Here is a 20124-nt window from a genome sequence, read left to right as displayed (position 1 = left end):
TGCCTGTAGCCTGGCATTCAACTCAGCTATGTCCTGCCAGCATCTGACTAAAGGACACAGCTCAAAATGCCCAGCACCACAGTTCTGAAGGCATCTTCAGGATGCCACTGAGGAGACTGCTCTACTGGCACTACTCAGAAGAGATGGGAAATCCTAAGCTAGCAGGTTATGCCCACAAAAGGTACACCTGTCTCATGTTCCACACAACTTCTGAATGTCCAACCAACATCCATGCCAGTGTCAGGGCTGTTTTTAATTATCTGAGCCTCACTTGAGAAATCAAGGCCTTTGGTAAAGAAACACAAAGATTTTTTGGCATAAATTCTTAACGTATTTTTAAGGAGACATTGCAGTTACACCAAGGGAAGGGTTTACTTTTGTGTCACATGTGTGGTGTGGCCATCTTCATTGTACAGAAATCAAAGCATGGCAGCTCAGAGGTGATGAGGTCTAACTACAAGCCTTCCAGTGTCCTTGTCCTTCACATGCTGACAGAAGCAAATAACACACAATACTCCCTTTGTCCTTTCTCCCCTCTACTTCATGAAGATATTATTATATATACAACTCTGTGTACATGCCAGTGAAGTATCAAAGGAGTTCAAGGATAATAGGGCAGAGAGCCACTTGGTGGCCATGTCAAAATTCATGGCTGTTGTAGCATCAGCCCTGAAATAGGAACACCCAAGACAAATGAGTATATGAGATCACCATCTGAGAGGCTCAAACATATCCTAGCAACGAGACTACATACCTGAAGAAATCTCAAAATTCCTTACAGGAGCCCAGAAACACAACTGACCAGCCAGGTAGCTTTCACAGTACCGGGCATCACACCAACATGTAAAGGGCCAAAGGAAAACAGATCAACCAAAACCAACTAAGAGCTAGTGAAAGTGTTAGAATCAGCAGAAATATTAAAAATCGGGGTATTTAGAGGTGCTAATAGGAGCCAGGCCTGGTAGCCATGCTGCAATCCTAGCACTATTGAGAATGAAAAAGAAAGCAACAGATGGGGTAGCAGGTAGCTTTTCTGAGAAGAGAAGCAAGCAAAGGGCCAAGGCCAGGAAGGCCTAGACTCCTGCAGTGAGGAATCCCTAAAATGTCAAGACAGAGATCTCTAAGCAGCCTGCAGGAGGCACAAAAGGCAGATAGCAGCAGAACTGTAGCCAGGTACCAGGGAGAGCTGCCCACGCTGGCATAGATACCACAGATGCTCCACCTCACAGAACTCTGTCTAGTGTCCCACTGTCCACAAACCCTGCTTCTCCTAGCCTGCCAGCTTTACTTCGAGTCCCAAAAGCTCATCTTAATGGTACCTGTGGCCAACCTTCAAGCACTGCCACAAAACTCACTGTTATAAAAGAAAAAGTGATAAATTAGATAGATCTCATCAAAATCAAATACTTTCACTTGCCAAAATAATGCTGTTAAGAGTGCTGAGCACAGAGGCTAGCAACTGTAAATCCTAGCAACTCAGGAGGCTGAGGCCTGAGAATCATGGTTCAAAGTCAGCCCAGGCAGGGAAGTCTATAAGATTAATCTCCAACTAATCACCAAAAAACAAACAAACAAAAAAGCCAGAAGTGGAGCTGTGGCTCAAGTGGTAGAGCACTATCCTTGGACAACGAAAGATCAAGCCCTGAGTTAAAGCCTCAGGGATCTGAGCTCACAGGTACCTCCATCCGGAGGCACATGCTTACACACCACCACCACCACCACCATCAGTAGCATGCAAACTAACGAGTCAGGGTAAAATTTGCCTCACCAGATGTGGGGAAATTTGCTGGTTTTGGTCATTTCAGGAAATAATGATATTCATTGAGATTTTACTTGCTTGAAAACAATCTCTGTCCTGTCCTTTACACTAAATTTGAAGGCAAGCATCAACATAAATAAATGTGCACACATGACACTTAATGACCACTTACTAAACTTTCAAGTATCATTTCAAATAAAATGTCTGATGTGACTGTATAATAACATAACAAAGCCAGTAGTGATTGCACATGTCTATAATCCCAGCAAATAGGACTATGGATTCAAAGCAAGCCTGGACTAAGGGCTAGGTGGTAACACTTTATCTCAAAAGATTCAACAACAAGCTTGAAAACTCCATGCCAAGAGAAAGAGCCACACCCAGGTGAGGTGGAGAGGCAAGTCAGAGAGACAGAAAGTAAATCAGTGGCTCTCAGGGGCTGAGGAGAAAGAGACTGCTGAATGCCTTTCTTGGTTAATCATGCCAGTCACACCACAGTTCCTGTGTACAATCTTCTGAATAGACTAAATGCCACTAAAGCATACATATTGAAACCATCCATTTCATGAAACATAAATTACATTTCAATAGTAACAGTCAAGAAAATGAAAAGGCAAGCCAGAAAATGGCTAACACCGTTGCCAAAACAAATTTCTTAATGAAAGACTTATCTCTGAGTGGAAAACAATGGAAAAATGAACAACAAAGCTAAAAACCCAGTAAAACCATGCATAACACTGAGAACAGACAATTCATTTAAGAGATGAAACTGAAATAAAATGCCTTTCACAGAAGACTCTTACACACTGGTCAGGAAGCCTGCCATCTACTGGCAATCCAGCTATGGTAGTTCCAGTACTCTAGGGAGTCTACCTGCAGAAGAGCTGCTCTATCCATCCCAGTGGGGTGAGCACCAAGGGGATCCGCCCCTAGGAGGCAGAGTGCACAGCTCTGGACGCACAAGCTGAGCCTTAGGGAAAACAGAGTGTAGCCATAGTACAGAGAGTCCTGGTATATGGACAGCTCCAGGCAAGAAGCCAAGGTCTGAGGGAAGGCTGAAGTCAGGAGCCATGGGCCAGAAGAGGTCTCAGAGTAGACTGGGCTGAGGGGCCAAGGGCCAACTAGAGTCGGGTCTCTGGGCAGCCATCTGGCTGGGGACTAAGGGCAGTACAGGACCAAGATCCCTGGCCTAATCAGCCAAATGTCAGAGAAGCCCTTCACAAGAGACCAGGAGCCAGACAATGTCTAGAGATAGCCTAGGTGCTGGTGGGTGCCAAATGGGGCGTGGGGAACCTGGGGCCAAGGGGCCAAGGGCAGGCTGGAATCTCTCCAGCAGCCCAGGGCTATGTATCTAGAGCTGGCCATATGAGGCTTGGGTCATCACCTTTGGGTGAAGAGCAGGCCATCAGGTCTGGAAAGCCAGGGTGAGAATCCACAATCTGTTGGGGTGTCAGGAATGTGGTGACAAAAGTGGAGGCTGCATCCTGGATTCTCAAGGGTGCAGAGGGTACATGTTTCAAGGTTCTGAGGGTACAGAGGCAAAAAGAAGCTGTGGCAAAGGTGCTCATTCTAGGCTGGGCAGTTCCAGCCCCGCTCCTGGTACACTCAAGAGATCACGTCCCTAGCAACACTCACACACCTCCGTGGCTTGTCTGCTCCACTGCCTGGATGCCCCCTCTCCCCTCCCGCAATGTGCTATGGATGTTTGCCCCCACTGCAGCGCCACTTGGCCAACCTGTAGCATGATTTTGGGGTCTGCTACACTGCCCAGATATTTTGCCTACTGGACTGCCCCTCCACCTGGCTGCACAGGGCTGGGAAGCGCCGTCTATCCGCTCTTCCACATATTGCTCCATACCACTCCCTGCTCTGCTACACCTGCAAGCTACAACATACTGCTTGGGGCTGCCATGTGCCTCGACCTTCCTCTGCTGCCCCTATGCTCCTACACTGCCTCACCACAATGCTCCCCTGCACTGTGTTTGGGGCCCACTCAGCCTCAGCTCCAGTCTTCCACCCTGTGCTGCGACTGGGCCAAAGCCGGGCTGCCATGTGCTGAGGCTGCCATGTTACTCCAGTGTTCCCCAGATCCAAACCTTCCTCTCTACCCCACTGTGCCTGGAGCAGCTATACTGCCCAGATGCTGCTCGCCCAGACTCTGCCCTGTGCTCCTCTGCCCCACGTCCCTCCCTGGGCTTGGGTCTGCTCCAGCAATCCATCAGCTGCTCTGTCCAGGGTGCAGATTCCTCTCCCATCCTTCCCAGTCCACCCATAGCAAGATTCTTGCTTGTGCTCTAGCTAGACAAGATCTTTAAAAGCCTTCGATGTGTTCATTAAAATTTGAGAACTAAATACTAAAAACATCCCAACTAAAGGCAATGGTAAACACTGAAGACTGGGTTGAAGTACTGCAGGGTCATGTGAGACTTGCTCCTGACTGCTAAAAACTGGCCTTGGGTCATGTGTAGTAGACCATAAGCTCATGAGTTAGCTGTGGAAGTTGTCAGATTAGTAAATGTATATTGTAGTTGAATTTAGCAAAGATACAGATCTAAGTTTGCCTGTGCCTTTATTTTTACCAGAAGACCTATAACTACAGCATGTGTCTATAGCAATAGTAGTGCTTTCCCCCCAAAAATTTTTTTTTCAAATTACTAAGTAAGCATGAGCATGAATTAACTCTCCCATACAAGCTATGAAATCAGTTAGTTATGAATCATAATGGAACCAGCTGGCACCTTCATAATTCAAGGCTCTTAGCCTCTACTAGAAGTCCTTATAGTCAAGGCTTTTTAACAGACAAAAATCTCTTTTCCTGGCTAAAGCTGACAAAAACCTCCCTTTTAGGAAGATAGATTTCCTTTTCCTTCTTACTACAAAAAATCTTAAGTATTTCAGCCCTTTGATTTGGGGTGAAAGAAATTTTAACTGTACTATTCAAGAGCTGCAATCCCTGTATTATATATAGCAATTCGTAGTTTGATCTTTCATGGTAATTGACTTTAAGTTTTTTATTTAAAAAATAGCCAATAGAATCAGGAGCTGGTGGCTCACGCCCATAATTCTAGCTACTCAAGAGCCTGAGATCTGAGAACCACCGTTTTTTAAAAGCCAGCCCAGGCAGGAAAGTCCATAAGACTCTTATCTCCAATAAACCACCAGAAAACCAGAAATGGCACTGTAGCTCAAGTGGTAGAGTGCTAGCCTTGAGCTGAAGAGATGAGGGACAGTGCCAGGCCCAGAGTTAAAGCCCCACAACTGACAAAAAAAAAAAAGCCAATAGATTGAATGCTGAATGAAGTCTGCGGGAAATAAATGGCCATTGTGCAGAGGATTTTAGAAAAATAATGAAATTCTCTACCTACAAGACAACACTGAGCATGTGGGTGATACAGGAGATTGAAGTTGCTTACAGGACTTAGGTGCACCAGAAAGCCATAAAGATTGCATCTTATCTATCAGTGGAGTAGCTTCAGCTGAGAGGGGAGGGTGGGAGTGGGCTGTGGAGACTAAATGGGACAAGGATACAACTTCCTATGAACTTCTTTCTCTTCAGTAAAGACTTACTTTGCAGAAACTTGTGGGACACAGCAAAAGCAGTCCTGAGGGGCAAATTTATTGCCCTCAGTGCCCACATCAAGAGAATGGAGACAGACCAAGTAAATAATCTCATGTTGCAATTAAAACAGCTAGAAAAACAAGAAAAAATGGGACCTAAAGCTACTAGACGAAGCCAGATAACCAAATTAAAAGCAGAGATTAACCAATTAGAAAATCAGAAAACCATAACCAAAATAAACCAAACAAAAGGCTGGTTCTTTGAAAAAATAAACAAAATTGATGGCCCATTGGCTAGATTAATTAAAAAAAGAAGAGAGGAAACCCATATTAATAGGATTAGGGATGCCACGGGAAACATCACAACACGTACCCAAGATATCCAAACAATTCTAACAGACTACTTTCAAAAGCTATACTCTCTAAAGGAAGAAAATTGGGCAGAAATGGATGCATTTTTAGAGAAATACAAGTTGCCCAAACTGAGCAAAGAAGAAGTTAACCAATTAAATAAGCCAATATCCTATAATGAGATACAGGAAGCTATCAAAAGTCTTCCAACAAAAAAAAGCCCAGGACCAGATGGATTCACAGCAGAATTCTATAAGACCTTTAAACAAGAATACCCATACTCCTCAAGCTCTTCAGAGAAACAGAGAAGGAGGGAGCTATCCCAAACTCATTCTACGAAACCAATATCACACTCATCCCCAAACCAGGCAAAGACCCAACCAAAAAGGAGAATTACAGGCCAATCTCCTTGATGAACACAGATGCAAAGATCCTTAACAAGATTCTAGCTAACAGAATCCAGAAACACATAAAAAAAATAATTCACTATGACCAGGTAGGCTTCATCCCAGAGACACAGGGATGGTTTAACATACGTAAGTCAATAAATGTAATCCAACATATCAACAGAGCCAAGGTCAAGAATCACATGATTATCGCCACAGATGCAGAAAAGGCCTTTGACAAAATTCAACATTCATTCATGCTAAAAGCTCTGGAGAAAATAGGAATAGAAGGAACATTTCTAAAAACAATACAAGCCATTTATGACAGACCAATAGCCAATATTATACTTAATGGGGAAAAGCTACAACCAATTCTCCTAAAATCAGGAACAAGGCAAGGATCCCCACTGTCTCCACTCCTCTTCAATATAGTCCTAGAACCCTTAGCCAGGGCAATAAGGCAAGAAAAAGACATTAAAGGGATCCGCATAGGGAAAGAAGAAGTTAAACTATCCCTTTTTGCAGATTGACATGATACTATACCTCCACGATCCCAAAAACTCCATCCCCAAACTCTTAGAAATCATAAATCACTTCGGCAAAATAGCAGGATACAAAATAAACCCACAAAAATCAGTTGCCTTCCTATACACTGATAATGTACAGGAAGAGAGGGAAATAAAGGGAGCAACCCCATTCACAATAACCTCCCGAAAAATAAAATATTTAGGAATTAACCTAACCAAAGATGTAAAAGAACTATTTAATGAGAACTATAAAAAGTTAAAGAAAGAAATTGCAGAAGACACTAGGAAATGGAAAGACCTCCCATGCTCTTGGATAGGCCGACTCAATATAGTAAAGATGGTAATACTTCCAAAACTAATATACAAATTCAACGCAATTCCTATTAAAATCCCAATGACGTACATCACTGAAATACAGAAAACAGTCCAAAAATTCATATGGAACAACAAAAGACCTAGAATAGCCAAAACAATTCTAGGGGATAAAGACAATATGGGAGGGCTATCCATGCCGAACTTCAAACTCTACTACAGAGCTATAATAACAAAGACAGCATGGTACTGTCACAAAAACAGACCCGAAGACCAATGGAACAGAATAGAAGATCCAGAAATAAATCCACAGGCCTACAGCCAGCTGATATTCGACAAAGGAGCCAAAGACATACAATGGAAGAAACACAGCCTCTTCAACCGCTGGTGCTGGGAAAACTGGATGGCCACATGCAGAAAACTAAAAGTGGACCCCAGCCTATCACCATGCACCAACATCAACTCAAAATGGATTAAAGACCTTAACATTAAACCTGAATCTCTGAAACTACTGCAGGACAGAGTAGGAGAGACACTTGAACTAATAGGCACAGGAAGGAACTTCCTGAACAGAGTCCCAGGGTCACAACAAATTGGAGAGAGACTCGACAAATGGGACTACCTTAAAATAAAAAGCTTCTGCACAGATAAAGCTATCGCAACCAAGCTAGAAAAACAACCAACTAATTGGGAAAAAATATTTACCAGCAATATATCAGCCAAGGGGTTAACATCCTGTATATACAGGGAACTCAAGAAACTAATCCCTCCCAAACCTAACAAACCAATTACTAAATGGGCAAGGGAACTAAAGAGGGACTTCTCAAATGAAGAAATAAAAATGGCAAAGAAACACATGAGGAAATGTTCATCATCCCTGGTGGTGAAGGAAATGCAAATAAAGACAACCCTGAGATACAACCTTACCCCAGTCAGAATGTCCCACATCCACAAATCAGCCAACGACAAATGCTGGAGGGGATGTGGAGAACGAGGAACGCTATTACACTGCTGGTGGGAATGTATACTCATACAACCACTTTGGAAAGCAGTCTGGAGGGTCCTTAGAAAGCTAAAGATTGACCTCCCTTACGATCCAGTCATACCACTTCTAGGCATCTACCCTGAACAACAGGAACCAATATACAAGGACACGTGCACCTCCATGTTTATTGCAGCACTGTTCACAATAGCTAGGATATGGAAACAACCTAGATGCCCCACCACAGATGAATGGATCCAAAAATTGTGGTATCTATACACAATGGAATATTATGCAGCCATTAGAAATGACAAAATAATGGCATTTGCAGGGAAATGGATGGAGCTAGAAGGAATCATGTTGAGCCAAGAACGAAGAGACAAACAGTACATGGTCTCCCTGATAAGTGGATGATAAATCCAAAATGTTAGGTGATATGACAAAACTAACAGGACTTAAGAAACAAAGAACTCCCACTCATCTGGTTGAACCACTACCAAATATCCCCATGCTGCTGATCACATATATGGTATATAACATGTGAGCACCGTTATATATTACAGACTGTGATAGACAATTTGCTCCAGGAAAGTTAGAATGAACTTGTGACTTTAAACGAGCATCATTATTCCACAATACTGTGAATTACCGGAAATTAAGTAATCACTTAATCACAATCAAAAAAGAAAAAAGAACCTTGGGGAAGGGAGGGAGGGAGGGGATGGTAGGGGGAAAACAATGGAGGGGGTAACAATGTTCAAGAGGAAGTGTACTCATTACCTCACTCATGTAACTGTAACCCTCTGTATAGTATCTTTACAATAAAAAAATTTTAAAAAAAAGACTTACTTTGCATCTTGCTGCTATTCAAAGCAGTTGGTTCCTAAATTTTCCATCTCTCAAGTATACCCACAGAGCAAGAACCCACAGTCTTCTTCTGTCCTTAACTCGGTTGCTTCGTTTTATCTCCATGTTTAGCAGAACTGTGATACCTAACCCTTATCTCGTTTTCTGTACCCATCCAAAGGAGATAAGAGGGTCTTTCTCTTTCCAGAAAAACAACCTGGATGTAGTCTTTCTTGTTGCATATCCTTGATCCTAACATAAGTGGTTAACATCTTTTTCTTGTATTGGGTAGCACATGGATAAGAATTTAACTGGTTATTCTTAAATTTCCTTTATAATAAACCAATTTTATAATCTTTCTTTTAAAGCCACCTTAAAGAACCAATTGTGTAGGTCTGTTTAGGGAAGTTCACATTATTTCTAGACCAAGAAAGTGGCTGACCCAGGTCTAGTGGGGTGAGGAGTCCAAACCAAGGACTGGACCACTGGCTGCCCCCTGCCAGGCTTAGACACCTGTCCCTGCCAGTCAGAACCCTCCAACCATCTCCTGAACCTAAGAGACAGACTTCTGGAAGCTGCAGGCCTAGGAAGCTGGTATTGTGCCCACCTGGCAATGCTTGCAGGCAGCCCTGAGCTCTCAGGGTCTGAGAGAAGCTCTTCCACCTTAGGAGGGAAGGCAGACATCCCCACCCCCACCCCTGCCCCAGACAAGAAAGTGGAAGAGGAGCTACAAGGAGGGGTGCAGTTGCCCAAAGGGAAGAAATGGGCTAAAGGACAATTAGCCCAGTGGTACTCAGGGCAGTGTAACACATTCACAACTGTGAGAGTGGCCTTCGGCACCACAGACCTCGCTGCCTTCCTCCCTCCTGCACCATGCACACAACAACAATTCTATGCTGTCCCCTTCCCCTAAAGCCAACAGGCCCTTGCAGCAGCCACACCTCTTGCCCTGAGGCCAACAACTCCTCACTCAATGGCACTGACCACCCTTTCCCCCTACTGAATTACTCTGCAGGTCATCCCTTTGCAACATTCCAGGATCTATGACCCCTCCACACTGCCCTAGGTACTATGCTGTATGGAAATGACCCAAGTCCATCCTGTTAGCATGTCCTCCCTCATTTTGGTTTGACAGCCTCCATCCTAGGTACTCTGCCCTCTCCCCAAAATCAGGTGACCAGGCCAGGCCTGGCCACAATTACCCACACTCAACCTAAACTGCACTTATCTCTAGCAGCCAGCTGTGGCCACAGAGCACTTTCTGCCTTCAGTGGAAATTCCCACCTGCAGTCTCCCTGTCCTGTCTACATCATACCGTTAGGGAATGGGCTTCCTGCCTCCGTGCCATAGCTGCTTCTTCAGTCTTAGTACAGGAATCAAAGAAACTGACCTTTGGCACAGCTCTCACCATCACTGGCTGAGTTGCTGACCTACAAAGGACTATATATGATACTACCTTCTCACATCCTCTCCCTTCAGGTATCACTGGTAGAGGAAACTACTTTAACTTTTCAACCTGCCCTCTGCTAAATCTATTCTCTCGATTACCTATTCTAGATGTAGAAGCCTTTGCGCTTTCTACAAGGGAGTTTTCTACAATGGCTGTAAACTCTTTACCATACCAGGCTATGATTTTTTGCTTGCTTCCTTTAAGCACTTGTATAATACAACATGGAGGATCCTCCCTGGAATCCTTACAGGACCACATACATTATAATACCTGGTTGCGCCTCCCTCAAACTTCAAACTGCTCTAACTTTTGTTTAAGACAGGAATTAGAATTGGGACATATGCTTGGATCTTGCTTACTCCCGCTATACAAACCCATGTTAGATATACAAAATCTGAATATTTTCTCCTCCAGCCAAATTAATAAACTGATTACTTATGCTGATTCTTATAGCTGGGGAACACTCTCATATAAAGAGGTTCCAGATGCACTGATGCTATACACCCCCCAGGGTTATAATCCTAGAAAACAGAACCTGTGCTCAAGTTCAAAACTGTACTCACAAATGTAAACGACTAAAAAGGGGTAATTTTACTTGTGCTAGTTATGAACCTATCTTATATGCAACAGGCCACATTCCCCCTACCGAATGTACTGGTTGGTTCTTTATCTCTGAGGGGTATACCTTTAATTATATTCCTGCCAATCTGTCCCCAAATTCCCATTGCTGTTTAAGTCAGTTGGCCATTGTGTTACCCCAAAGGGAGGCTTTTGCACCTCATCATACCCAAAAGACTAGAGGTCTTTTGTGTGATGGAGAAATCCTGTGTTGATGAGGTACACCTGCTATCCAAGGTAGACTAGTATGCCCTCACCTTTTCTCTGGTCCAGATGCCAAGACTGGCAGTTGTGGTCTATAAAAGTGTCATGTGCCTGGCATGTGTAAAAACTATTGGCAAAAATATTAACTACACCTCCACTGTCATCACCATGCTAAATCAAGAACAGCAGGAATATGGGCAAGCTATTTGGGACAACCATGCTGCTATCTATTATTTACTCTTACTACACTATCAGGGGTGTAAGGAATTTAAAAAAACATGTGCTGTTTTAATCTGACCAACAACAGCTATTCCATCCAAGAGGAAATCAAACATCTTAAAGGGCTTGCAAAAAAGATCCAACAGGGTAAGGGAAGGGGGAACCTATCTGGATGAATTACTCCCTGCCTTAAGTCTCTCTTGGGCTCACTAGCAGCAGTTTTCTGCCTTTTTACTAATTGTGCCTTGCCTACTTAGGTGTCTGCTCAACATCCTTATGGGAAAGATGAGGATTCTTCATCAACCAGACTGTCAAACAAATGCTCCTAGGAGGGTACCCCATCAATCAGCAAATTACTTCACCCCTTCTCAAGAAGTAGCTTCAGCCAGGTACTGGTGACTCATGCCTATAATCCTACCTACTCAAGAGGCTGAGAGCTGAGGATCGCAGTTCAAAGCCAGCCGGGCAGGAAAGTCCATGAAACTCTTATCTCTAATGAAAACCAAAGTGGTGCAGTGGCTCAAGTGGTAGAGCACTAGCTTTGAGCTGAAGAGCTTAGGGACAGCACCCAGGACCAGAGTTCAAGCCCTACAACCAACTAAAAAAAAAAAAGAAGTAGCTCCAGAAGAACGACTACCGCCCTCCCATGCTACTGACCTGGTACCTGGACCTATTAAACAACAAAGGGGGGAATGTTAGCATGTTCTCCTTCATTTTGGTTTGACAGCCTCCATCTTAGCTCCTCTACCCTCTCCCCAAAATCAGGTGACTAGGCCAGGCCTGGTCACAATTTCCCACCTCTACCTAAACTGCACATATCTTTCATGTCCAGATGCAGCTACAGAGCACTTCCTACCTTCAGTGGAAATTCCGGCCTTCAAGTTCCCTGGCCCTATATAACTACCTCCCTTGCTCAAGAACAAGCTGCTACTCTCTATCCCATGAGAGCTAGACTGTCAGCCTCTGCTGACAATAAACACCTTTGTTCTAGGTGACTGTTGTGTCTGTGTCATTTTCTGGGCTGATACTTTCACATCCCATGGTTTCTACCTTCTCAGCATGGGGTCAGCAGGCCTCCTTCCCAGGTGGAAAGAGTAAAGATCACCAAACATAGCCCATGAAACCCAACAGTCAGGCAGCAGAGTGATTCTTGGCTTTGTTCCCACAGGGTTCCAAGCAGCCATCTGAAGGAGGAACACTTGCAAAGAGGGTTTAATCAGGACACAGGGAGCTCTGCAGTCCTCGTGCACTAGTGGGGACACATGCCATCCTGGGAGGACTGGAGTGGAGTCAGGGTGCTATGAGGTCCAGCAAAGAGGCAGCTGATCTTTGATTTCACATAATTCTATACCTTGCTCGTCTGCAGAAGCAAAGGAGATGAGAAGGTGACATCATTCTCAGACACATCACATCCCACTTCCACAGCACAGAACCTCTAAAAGCAAGCAAGAGCAGCCAGGCCCACTCTCTTAGGGTCTCCCAGCCTCTAAAGGCTAGGAGTGACTCTTTCTCTGCCCCCTGTATAGAATACCAAAGCCACAAGTCTTCTTGACTTGGTACTTTAATATTACTGTCAGAGGCCAGCCAAGGGTTGTGGCTCATGCCTGTAATCTCAGCTACATGGAAGATAGAGGTAGGAAGATGCCAGGCCAATAACAAAGTCTTATCTAAAAAGTAATAAGAGCAAAACAGTCATGGGACTGGTGAGGGAGCAGGTAGACACCAAGTGAGAGCTTGATGCTCTGTGTTCAAAACCCAGTACTAGCACCCACCCCATCCCCCCCAAAAATGCAGGGTGACTTCAAAACATACACAAGAAGTCAGGAGTGGTGGCACAGTCCTATAAAGCACAACACTAAATACAAGAGTTCAAGGGTTCCATAGTAAGACCCTATCTCCAAATCAAATCCCACAAAACTTATATTCATATTTTCCCAAGAAAACAAATAGAATGAATAAACAAAATGCCAGATTATTGGCTGGAACCCTCATCTCATCACTTCTTCTCTAGGCACACATTTACTGAGTGTGTGTGATATGCTCTAACATAAGGCAGCGACACCTGGACATTAAGTAAAAGGTCAGGTCAAACTTTGTGTTGGTGGTTGCAGCCACATTCCCCTCCTTCGTGTGCTGAGGACACTTCTGCCCTTGGAGACCAATTAGAGGGAAAAAAGACCGAAGCCTGGGAGGCACTGCTCAGCATCCACTTCCCCCAGACCCACCTACTAAATACTGGCCCCTGGCTGGACATGACACTGCTGCATTGTTCCCCGTCAGGAGGGTGGCTGTGGGTAGGTGTGTATGTTAGTACTGAGGCTTCAACTCAAAGACACCTGGATGCTGTCCTTTAGCCTTTTACTCAAGGCTAGATCTCTACCATTTGAACTAGAAGAAAAAGTAACAGACTTCTCCAAAGAGAAAGGGTCCTGGAGTTGGAAGACTTTCCAGATGTCTTCTTATATCATTTTTGTCTCCTTTCCTATTAATCTCTGAAGCATAGTCCTGCCTTTCCCAGATTGGTGTTGTAATGTTTAAGAGTTTCTGTAAGCATCTTTATTGCATCCCATATGTAAGCATACTGAAGCCTCAGAGAAAAGAAAGGGCTTGCTCTGATCCATGGGTCTCAGCCTCCTCCTCCAGACCTGACCTTGACCATCCTCCTCTCTTTCCCTATGTTGCTTATGCAATTCTAAATCTCCTTCACTTCTAATGAATTTTTACTCAAGTTGACACTTAGGATCCAGTAATCACTCTTTTTTTGTTTGTGGCAGAGTTTGAACTCAGGGCCTGGGTTCTGTCCTTGAGCTTTTCTACTCAGTGTTTTACCACCTTGAGTCACAGCTCCAATTCTGGTTTTCTGGTGGTTCATTGGAGATGAGTCACACCAGGTCTCCGGCCCAAGCTAGCTTTGAACCGTTATCTTCAGATATCAACCTCCTGAGTGGCCACCAGGGCCCAGCTAGGTCATCATTCTCATATGCTCACCCCTTCTAATAAAAGCAGCTATTGTGAAGTCTAATGCTAATGGCTTATACCTGGAATACTACCTATTCGAGGGACTGAGGAGGTATGAGGCCAGGCAGGGCAAAAGAGAATGCTAGATAACATCTCCAAATAACCCCCCAAAAAGCAAAGGGGAAGGTGTGGTTCAGGTGGTAGAGTTGCAGCCTAGCTACAGGTAAAGCCCTGAGTTCAAACCCCAATAGTATGAGGTGGGGGAGCCTTTGTGCTACTGAAAGTGTAAATTTAGAAAGGTAGATTTAGTTACAAAGCTAAAAAATTGGATAGATTAGTTAAGGCCCAGAGACCTTGATGAACATCTTGCAGGGGGGAAGGCACTGTTGGTTTAGTGAGCTGACACTAGACTATACAATCCAGAAGACTGTTTCAGAAATCGCAGCTGAACCCAGTGGCTCATGCCTGTAATTTTGGCTACTGAGGAGACTGACATCTAAGGTTGCAGTTTGAAGCCAGCCCATGAAGGAAAGTCCCTGAAACTCATCTCCAATAACCACTGAAAAGATGTAAGTGGTGTCTTGGCCCAAGTGGTAAAGTGAACAAATTGAGTGAAAAGCTAAGGGACAGTGCCTAGGCACTGAGTTCAAGCCCAGTACCATATTAACACACAACACACAACACAACACACACACACACACACACACACACACATACACACATCCCAGCTGATAGAGTGTTCTGATTCCATCCCTACAAGCTCCTGATAATGTAGTTGGGGAGTGGGAGGGATAAAGAAAACATCTAATTGAGAACTACAGTTTCAGATCTACAGATTCATAGTATTTCAGTGGGTTCTCTCTGATTGATCAGATGTCCTATGTTGCATAGGGACAACCCATAGAGCACAGCCTGGGGTATACAATCCCTTAGACTCAGAGCTGCCAAGACTGGGAGAGTGGACACATGGAGCAGCAGAGGCCTTTGACCAAGATACTTCTGCTGTTAATAAACTTCTGAACATCAGCCTCAATTTTCCTGAAATTTATTTGTGCAATTCCTGAGATAAGAACCCAGGAAGGCTACAGCATCAGGCACAGCCATAGAGCTGCCACACTGGCAGGCATTCTCTTAGGTGGAGCTACAACACTAAGCAGACATTGCCTGCTACAGGGCTGCAGCCATGTAATCTCTATGACCTACAGAGCCAAGAAAGCTGGATGGACTCTGCTGACCATGTTCAAACAACAGAAGAAAATTTAGTATACCAAGCATTGGTGTAGAAATCAAATGAATGAGTGCCCAGTTTCCATCTTCCATTACACTGTTGCCATCTCTTACACGGAATAACTCATCTCTTGTTCTCAGGTCTAAGCCCTCTCCACAATTCTTTTTTTTTTGGGGGGGGGGTCCAGTAGTGGGGCTTGAACTCTGGGCCTGGGCGCTGTCTCTCAGCTCTTCAGCTCAAGGCTAGCCACAGAGCCACTTCTGGCTTTTTTTTTCTTTTTGCTTATGTGGTGCTGAGGAATCGAACCCAGGGCCTCAGGCATGCAAGGCAAGCACTCTACCACTGAGCCACCTTCCCAGCCCCACAATTCTTTCTTTCTACTGTATACTACATAATTTCAGTTTACCCGGGCTCCATGTTTCCCAGGTCAACTGTAGGAGCCTATAGTCAAAGTCATCCTACTTAATGATATGGCTGATTCTAGTCCCTCTTTCTCTATGATTTTTCTAGGAGCTAGAGAAAGTGCCTGATTGCTAGTTGCTACCATGTCCTATGGTAGTAAGTCAGCAAACATTTGAATCCTAGTATGTATTATACTATACAAGTATATTTCTATGAGAAAAAAAGCCTAGTGAGTAGAGATAGATAAGAACAAACAAAAGTAGAAATAACTCCATAAACTGGGAACTGGACATGCTTTAACATTACAAAAAAATGCTGTATGTGTGACCAGACACCAGTGGCTCACACATGTAATGCTGACTAATCAAGAGGCTGAGAGCAGAAGATCACAATTCAAATCCAAACCTGGAAGGAAAATCCATGAGACTCTCATCTCCAGTTAACCAGCAAAAAGCTAGAAGTGGAGGTGTGACTTCAATGGTAGAGTTCTAGCCTTACGCAAAAAAAAATCTCAGGGATCAGTACCTACCCCAGTTCCTGAGTTCAAGCCCCAGGACCAGCAAAAAAAAAAAACAAGAATGCTATGGCTGTGGAATCTACTAGAGTTCAGAAGAATGGCTTGGATAAGTAACTGATAATATTAAAACATGCATTGCTGTATCACCATTAAGTTTGGTTCATTAACTGCTTTTAATTTCTCTCTTAATATAAGGTTGGCCCTTGGTTTATCATATGTAGCATTTATTTTATTTGAAATAAAGTGGAAGATGTAAAAGAAATGGTACATTTATTTTATTCCTAGTTTCTTCAGATTTGGGTTTTGTTTTTGTTTTTTCTAGTTCAGGGGCTTGAACTCTGGGCCTAGGCACTGTACCTTAGCTCCCTTTTGCTCAAGGCTAGCACTATAGCACTTGAGCCAGCACCACTTCCACTTTTAATGGTTAAGTGGAGATTAGTCTCACAGCCTTTCTTTCCCTGGAAGGCTTCAAACCATCATCCTCAAATCTCAGTCTCCTTGAATGGCTAAGATAGAGGCATGAGCCACCAGCACCCAGCCATAGTTTTTTAAACATGAAAATATGTTAAATTTTTTTCAAAGACTATCTCTTCATGAAGTGAGATAATCATGTGATTTTCATCTCTGATTCTGTTTATCTGCTGTTACATATATTGCACAAATGTTGGACCCTACTTATATCACTGGAATGAAACAAATTTGATAATGGAGAATGTGCTTGTATGGTGTTTTTGAGTTTGGATTGCAAGTACTTTTTTGCTCTATGATTGTCTTTTTGTTTGCATTATCCTTCTTTATTTGGGTCATGAATGTAATACTAGTTTCATACGATGAGTTTGACAATCTTTCTTCCTTTTCGATACCATGGATAAGTTTCAGGAGTATTAGTGTTAGCTCCTTAAAAATCAGGTAGAATTTGGCAATTAATCTATTAGAATCACTCAGAATGTATATTGCTTGGAACATTTGTATTATTGATTTAATCTCATACTGCTTTTTTATAGCTCTATTCAAGTGGCTTATATTCCTGGATCAATTGTGGGAGGTGAAACATCTAGAAAGAGACCTTTTCTTCTACATCTTCCAGTTTATTTCAAATTAGATGTTCAAATATTCCTCATGACCTTCTGGATCTTATTATTTATGGTGATATTCCCTTTTCATTTCTACTTTAATGAGTTTGGGTCTTTTCTCTCTTTTGGTCTGACTGGCTGGGAGTTTACCAAGTTGGTCTTTGAAAAAATCAACTTCTTGGTCCACTGATTCTTTGTGTAGTTTTTTATAGTCCTATTTTATTCATTTATGCTTTATATTTGATTATTTTCTTTCTATCTTATGATTTGGGAATTGTTCTTGTCTTTTTTAATAGTGCTTAATTTTTTTTCTAGTCTTTATTTTCTTACTTACTCATCTAGTATTATCTATTTTCTTCCACATTTTCATGTTTACCCCTCCTTCTCTGTGTGGACATATCTTTGAATATCTTACAGAGTGCCGATTTATTAGTGATAAATTGCTTTAGTTATTTGTTTATCATGGAATATTGTTATTTCTCCTTCAGTTATGAATAATTGCTCTGCTAGGTACAATGGTTCTTTGCAATGATTCTTTGATGGTACAAAAGAATGTTAGGACAAAATTATTTGCATAGGAGTTAAAAAGTGGCTAGTAAACAGAAGATATGGGTAAAAGAAGAAACAAGGAAGGAAGAACATGGAAAAATCAAGGAAGTGAAGGGTGTGGTCTAGAAGTAAAGAAGATAATAGTGTTCAAGAACATGTTTCATTACTGTGTAGAAGAATGCTACACCCAAATATCACAATGAGATAGAGAATAATATAGATAGGTGGTAGAATACATCAATATAAAAAATTCTAGGAGATACAGTATGTTCTCAAATAAAATAAAATACAATTAAAAAAAAATTGTAAAAAAAAAAAAATAAAAAAAATAAAAAAGAAAAAAGAGAATAGAAGTATAAAAATAAAATTTAATGCTTCTTCCTTGTGAAGACTGTATTCATGGTTGGCTCTACCAATTCAGTGAATGCTTCCCTCTACTCTAATCTCCTGTCTCCTTGGCTCTCTTATCAGAAATTCTCCCCTTTGTTTATTCATGTAACCATGTGGACTCTGGACTGGCTGGATGTAGGGTGGAGATTCCCTTCTTCTCTGGACCAGAAAGTACTGCTGGGAGGAAAGTCTCTCATATTTGGCTATGTGTGCTTCTAACCACTGGGCTAGGTTATTCCTGAGATTTTGTTCTCTACCACTTGAGCAATAATTCCACTTCGTTTGTTAAAGGTTTTTTTAGGTTATTTGTAGGTTTTAAAGGTTTTTTTTTAAGGTTATTTGTTTTTTAGGTTATTTGTAGGTAATAATATCACAGATTTTCATGTGTAGGCTGGCTTTAGTGATCCTCAGACCTCAAGGTCTTGATTAGCTAGGTCCTGAGTAGTATGAGCTACTAAAGCCCTGCAATACTGATTTGAGTGTTCTTTGGTCACTTTGTAAAGTTTTTCCTTTACAGTGTGTGTGTGTGTGTGTGTGTGTGTGTGTGTGTGTGTGTGTGTGTGTGTGTGTGTGTGTGTGTGTGTGTGTGTGTGTGTGTGTGTGTGTGTGTGTGTGTGTGTGTGTGTGTGTGTGTGTGTGTGTGTGTGTGTGTGTGTGTGTGTGTCCGTCGTGCCTTGAACTCAGGGTATAGGTGCTATCCCTGAGCTTTTTTGCTTCAAGCTAACATTCTGAGTCACAGCTCCACTTTCAATTTTCTGGTGGTTAATTGGAGACTTAGGTTTATGTTAGAAAAGCATAAAACTAACCCTCCCCCCTTATCTTCATATATATATATATATATATATATTCTATTCTAATTCAAATATCTATATTTATCTTACATACATTTATATACATATATACATATATGTTCATTTAAGTCTTTAATGTGTAAATGAGAAGCACTGCTCTAAGATACAGGATCTGAAATAGGGGACTGACTGAGTGGTAGAGTATGCCAAAGGATTTTTGAAAAGCTGTGAAGCTGCTCACTGCTGGCTCATGCCTGTAATCCTAGCTACTCAGGAGGCAGATCTGAGGATCACCATTCAAAGCCAGCCCAGGCAGTAAAGTCCGTGAGACTCTTATCTCCAATAAACCACCAGAAAACTGAAAGTGGCGCTGTGGTTCAAGTGGTAGAGCACTTGCCTTGAGCTGAAGTGCACAGGAACTGTGCCCAAGCCCAGAGTTCAAGCCCCACAAGCCTCATTACCAACAACAACAAAAAAGCTGTGAAGTAAGGGCACTGGAAGCTTACACCTACATTCCTACCTACTCAGGAGTATTAGATCATAGTTCACAGCCACATGGGGTTAGAATGTCCTATAACCCCTGCTTTCACTATATTTGATGTCAAGTATAACTTGTGGAGGAGATGGGGAAAAACCAGTTGTTTAAGGATACAGGTGGACCTGTGGCAACAATGAGAAGTACAAGTTGTCATGTCCAAAACGAGCTTTACAACATCGGTGCGGGGGGGGGGGGGGGGGGGGGGGAGGAGGGGGGAGGGGGGAAGGGTAAACAAAGGAGGAGGCTGCAATGCTTGGTAAGAAATGTACGCATTATCCTGCCCATGTAATTGTAACTCCTCTGTACAGTATGTTCACAAATAAAATTAAATTAAATTTTAAAAAAAAGATTTTTTTTTTTGGTCGGTCGTGTACCCTGCCTCATAATGACTCCAAAAGATGGCACAGAGCATGTTTTGGGCACTGACAATGGGAGGACACAACAAAGAAGCTACTCTGGACAAAGG

Source organism: Dipodomys merriami, unplaced genomic scaffold (assembly GCF_024711535.1).
Source record: "Dipodomys merriami isolate MVZ:Mamm:240054 unplaced genomic scaffold, mDipMer1.0.p SCAF_26, whole genome shotgun sequence".
Lineage (NCBI taxonomy): Eukaryota > Metazoa > Chordata > Mammalia > Rodentia > Heteromyidae > Dipodomys > Dipodomys merriami.
This window is presented reverse-complemented; position numbering follows the sequence as displayed.